This window comes from Elephantulus edwardii, unplaced genomic scaffold (genome assembly GCF_000299155.1).
Source record: "Elephantulus edwardii isolate Elephantulus edwardi_28Jun2011 unplaced genomic scaffold, EleEdw1.0 scaffold00075, whole genome shotgun sequence".
NCBI classification, from domain to species: Eukaryota; Metazoa; Chordata; class Mammalia; order Macroscelidea; family Macroscelididae; genus Elephantulus; species Elephantulus edwardii.
Genome location: NW_006399825.1, coordinates 378205 through 384204, shown reverse-complemented (window position 1 = coordinate 384204; position 6000 = coordinate 378205). Strand labels below are relative to the sequence as shown.

The 6000-nt window shown below is 36.1% G+C and overlaps 1 protein-coding gene across 1 annotated transcript in view; it reads left to right on the top strand.

Moving 5' to 3' along the window:
• Positions 1-6000, top strand: part of SLCO1B3 (solute carrier organic anion transporter family, member 1B3) — a 77790-nt gene that overhangs the window by 26555 nt on the left and 45235 nt on the right. The gene's annotated exons all lie outside the window — the stretch shown is intronic.

The window sequence follows — 6000 nt, the reverse complement described above, 5'->3', positions numbered from 1 at the left end:
TGTCTTTATCTTCATTTTTCAGGTGTGTCTCTTGTAGACAACATATTGATGGATTTTGGTTTTTTATCCAATCTGCTACTCTCTTTCTCTTCAGTGGTGCGTTTAAACCATTCACGTTCAGTGTGACTATTGAAAAGGTTAGGTTTTATTGCTTTCATTGTGTTGAGTTCTTTTTGGTGTTGTTGCTAGCTCTTCCTTTCATAAAGGAACTTTCACATGCATATGATTTTGTTGTTATTGTTAGGTACCGTCAAGTAAAACATGACCCATAACAACTCTATAAACAAGAGATCTGAACCCTGTTCTATCTATTTCACCAACTCTCCACCATTCCAAGCATGATATCTCTCTCCATGAAAAAGCTTCTTCTAACATCATGTACAAATTATGTGAGACCAAGCTTTATCACCTTTGCCTCCAAGAGTACTTTTGTTGCAACTTCTCTTGTTTGTTCTTCATTCAGTATCCTTGTTTAATTCCACAACTCAAAGGCATCACTTCTTTTTTTTTATAATCTGTATTCCTTGTCCAGCCCTCAGATGCATAGCAAGTGATTGAAGAGACCAGGGCCTGAATCTGCTGTACCATAGTCCTCAAACTGTTATTGTTATTGTTCCTAAATAATTTGGAGAATTTCCCAACTCCAGACTTTCCCAGTGTGATACATCTCCTGATCTCCTGACTACTGGTAACAAGAGCATTGATTGAATATCCAGTTTCCTATTGCTCCAGTGGTGAGAATATTTGTTTTCTTTTTTTTTAAGACGCTATATATATTGAAGCCTGTATTCTTTGATCTTGTGCAGCAAGTGCTTCAAGTCCACCTCACTTTCAACAAAATCAAGTTTGTGTCAACTGCATAACACATATTCTTGATGAGTCTCCCTCTGATGCTGATAGCACATTCTTCTTCATAAAGTCCATCTTCTCACATGATTTCCTCAGCATGCAGATTAAATAGGTATGGAGACAGGATATAACCCTGCTGAACACCTTTCTCAATTTTAAACCATGTAATCTTCCCTTGCTCTGTTCACTCAACAACCTCTTAGTTTATGTATAGATTTCACATGAGCACACAATTAAGCATTCTGGGATTCCCATTAGTCTCAATGTTTACCATAATGTTTATGATGCACACAAACAGTCAAATATCTTTGTAGAGTCAATGAAGCATGAATAAACATTTTTTGATATTCTTTATCCTTTAGCCAGGACCCATCTGGAATCAGCAATGATATCCCTGGTGCTAAAGAGTCTTCTAAATCCTTCTTGAGCTTCTGACAGTTTTCTCTCTGTGTACTATTGTATCCATTTTTATATTATTTTTGGTGTCATTTTGCTTTCATGTAATATTAGTGATATTGTTCAACAATTTCATCATTCAGTTGGATCATCTTTCTTGAGAATGGGAACAAATATGGATCTCTTCTGGTCATTTAGCCAGGTACCTGTCTTGTAGATTGCCTGGCATAAACTGGCTAGCATAACCAGGACTGCATCTGTTATTTGAAACATGTCAATAAGTATCCCATCAATTCCTCAGACCTTTTTTTTTCCAATGCCTTTAGTGCACCTTGAAGTTCTTCCTTCATTACCATTGTTCTTGATCATATGGTACTTCCTGCAATTATTCAACTTAGTTAATTCTTTTTTTGTTACAGTGACTCCTTGTATTCCTTTCATCTTCTTTTGATGTTTTATGATCATTCAATATTTTGCCCATCGTGTTCTTCAATATTGTAACTCAAGGCTTTTATTTGTTTTTCAGTTCTTTCAGCTTGAGAAATTCTGAGTGAATCCCTCCCTTTTTATTTTCCAATTCCAACTCTCTGTACATTCCATTATAATACCATGGTTTGCCTTCTCGAGCTGCCCTTTGAAATCTGTTCACCATTTTACTACAAAATCTTTTCCCTTTGTTTTTGGCTACTCTATGCTCTATGGCAAATTTCAGAGTCTCTTCTAACATCCATTTTTGTTTTTTCTCTCTCCATTGTTTTTGAAATTACCTTTTGCTTTCTTCATGACAATATCCGTGATGTCATTCCACAATTCATCTGGTCTTCCACAGTGCTTCTTGTTTTAATTTTCTTGGACCACAATTTAAACTTGCACGTGAGTAAGTGATGGTCTGTTCCAGAGTCCACACCTAGCCTGAGTTTGACACTGAGTTTCTCCAATGATTCCTCCACAAATGTATTAAATTTGAGTCCTGTGCAGCCCATCAGGTGAGGTCCATAGGTAAAGTTGTGATTTATGGGTTTTGTTTTTTTTTAAAAAAGGTATTTGTGATGAATGAAACATTGAAAATCCAAAATGTGATTTTTATATTTCCAGATTCATATCTGTCACCAAATTTGTACTTTTCAAATACCATTCTTTCTGTATTATTTCCAACGTTCACATTCCAGCAACTAATTATCATTAATGTATCTTAATTACATATTTGGTCAATTTTGGACTGCAAGATTTGGTAAAAATCTTCAATTTCTTTCTCTTTGACTTTAGCTATGAGAGTGTATATTTGAATAATAGTTCTATTAACAGGTTTTTCTTTTATGTGTATGGATAATATCACATCACTCTTTACTTCAGGATAGAAATTATCTTTTTAACTGTGAATGCAACACTATTCTGTTTTGTTCATTCTCACTGTAATATAACATGTGATTGTCTAATTCAAAGTGGTCCAAATTAGTCCATCTTTTCTCACAAATGACTAGAATGTTCATGGTTTCCATTTCATTTTTCACAATTCCTGTTTTCCAATATTCATTCTTCAATCATTTTGTATTCTGACTATTACAGGAGGTTTTACAGCTGTTTTTCCTAATTTTGTTTGACTTCAAGTCTGGAGACTACCTCTAATAGTATAGCTATATGTCTTCTCGGTTTTTCAGAGATTTACTATTTAAGAAGTAGATGACCAATCCTGCTTTCAAGTCTGTCTTAATCTGGGAGCTCTACCAAAACCTGTCCATCAGGGGTGACTTTTATGGCATTTGAAATACCTGTGGAATAACTTTCAGCAGTGCAGCAAAACACACACACACACACACACACACACACACACACACACTATGATTTCAGTCATGTGCACTTTAGTCCTCAAAGTCACGTAAATGTTTATAAGCACTTTTAAGAGGTCCTGGACATCATATTTGCACATTCCAATGAGAGACAAAGCTTTGTCTTTCTTACATCCAAGGAGCACTCTGGCTGCACCTTTTCCAAGATATGTCTTTGTTCTTTTGTCAGTCCATGAGATAGTCAGTACTTTTCTCCAACACCACAACTCAAAAGCATCATTTTTTCCCCTTCTGTCATCCTTAGTCCTCATCCAGTTTTAAAATGCATAGTAAGTAATTGAAAAGAATCAGGCACACTTTATTCTTCAAACTGGCAAAGCTTTGTCTCTCATACTATGGATAAGTTGCATGCAGCTATTCCTAGGAAAGGATATCATGTTTGGAAGGGTAGAGGAAGATCCCAATGAGATGGAATGACATTGTGAATAATGGCATGGGACAGGAAGGGATTTAGATCTACTGTTCATAGGGTCGCTGTGAGTCATGCTTGACTTGACATTACCTAACAACAACAATAGCATTTGATTTCTTGACAATTGCTTCCATGGTTGTAGGTTGTGGACCAAACAAAATGAATCCTTAACTTCTATCTTTTCTCCATTTATCATAATATAATTTAATGAGTCCAATTTTGAAAATTTTTGTGTTTTTGATATTGAGGTATAATTCACACTTAAGACTACAGTCTTTGAGTGTCATCAGTAAGTGCTTCAAGTTTGGGGTTTTGTTTTTTTTGTTTGTTTGTTTTGTTTTTTGTTTTTTAAGCAGGATTGTGTCATCTGCACATGACTGGTGGTTAATGAGTCTTTTCCCAAAATTCAAACAAAATTCTTCTTCATATACTCTCAATTCTCAAATTATTTACTAAGCACATATAATTGATAGGTATAGAGAAAAGAAATATATCCCTGATGCATACTTTCCCCAATTTTAGTGCAGAATCCCCTTAGCTTGTTAAAATGATTGGTTTGGGTCTATATACAGATTTTGTAATAGCAAAATTTATTGTTCTGTAATTCCTTGGAAAGGAACATCATGCATGGAAAGGTGGAGGGCCTTAAAAGGAGGGGAAGACCCTTCACAAGATGAACTGAGACAGTGATTGCAGCAATGGGCACAAGTATATAGAGTTTATGAGGATAGAGCACGCAGGACAGGGTTTATATATCTGTTGCTCTCAGGGTCTCTGAGTCATACTCAACTCTATGGCACCTAATAACTCCACAATGGGGCACTATTTCTATCAGCAACTTTCACAGTATAAAAGCAAGTCTTAGAAAGTCAGCTATGGTCTCCTATTTCCTGCATTTATTTCTACTAATCCCAAACCTAATCTTACTGCTCTACTATATTTAAAATCCATTGCAACAAGCACACAGATTTCACAGTTATGGGGTTTATTAGAGAAATTGACTGGTTACAATTCAAGCTGGCAACAGGATACAATTCCTCAACTCAGAGAGCTTCTCAAGTGTGATTGCAGGCCCTTTGGCCTTTAGTCTCACAATTTAGGTCAGTATTACAAAATTTCCTTAGTTTCTTAGTCCTCCTGCAAGTTTGAGTGAAGGCCTCAGACTCTGGTTCCTATGTCAGCAGCAGTCCTAGTTCAGCCCTTTGGTTTTCTGTTAAGGCTGCTACTGTTCTTGTGTAGATCTCCATCTAATTGTCATTATGCCTGGGAAGTTTTCCTCTAGCAATTCTTCCACAACTTTTTCAGTGCCTTTACTTGCTTCTTCCTTTTCTGGGATTCCAATCATGTGCATGTTATTTTTCTTGATGGTGTCCCACATGATTCTTAGGTTTTCTTCTTTTTCCTTCTTTTTTGAGTCTGCTTTTTGCTCTAGCAAATCAGTGGTGACAATTTTGTCTTCAATTTCACTGATTCTGTGTTTCATCTCATCAACTCTGCTCATATGTCCCTCCATCATGTTGATGGCCTCTGAAACATTGGACCTTATATTTTGAATGGTGGGTTCTTGTTTTTCCAGTGCCACTAATGCCTTATGTGTTTTCTCTGCAATGTTTTGCATTGTTTTTTTTTTTAACTCCTCTTGGTCTTTGCTTGTAGCATCCTGTAATTCATCAAGTTTTTCTTTCATCCATTGGATATATTCAGTTGCTCCTTTTTTAAATTCTGTGTCAGAATGTTCCCTGAGACTTTCTGTCTTCAGGGTATCCACTGCTACTGTGTCACCCTTTGCAAGTGACATCTTGCTTTGCTCCTGTGAATTGTGTGGGATAGTTTGCTTTCTTCGAGATATTGGTATGTCTTGTTGATCTGAAGACAATGCTCTTGAGATCAGATGGGCAGCTACCGAACTTGTGCGTTTCTCTGACTTTCTGACTTCAGAAAAATGTCAGTTCAGCATCTGCTAGGGCAATCTCTTGTTGCTAAAGATCTCTATCTAAGTGTCACAGGAATCTCTGGCGATTGATAATGTGTACTGTACTCTGTCTTTCTTTTTCCTTACTGATAGTGAGATTTCTGTTTTTCCTGCTAAATCCATTCAATTTAACTTTGTGGGAAGGAAAAAGCTGAACAATTATAATAATAACTTTATATACACCCTAGTTTCTTTTCACTTGAAAGTCAAAGTCAATACTGTGAAAGTAATTTTAGCAATAAAGCCTTGACATTACATGGGACCACTTTAAAACTCAATTTTTATCATCTATGTTTTCCCACCAATTACCATATGCTGTGCTATCAAGAGAGTTAAAAATGAGGGGCTGGGCAGGGGGAATCTGCTCCATTATTGCCTCTGAGGAGTTCTTACAGATTGACATGAATTTCAGTGTTATTGTTTGCTTTTTTTAAAAAAAATTATTGATATTGTAATGAAATTTTACAGAAAACTTGAATTTCCATTCATTCATCATTGCACATTTTCCTCCTTACCCCCCACCC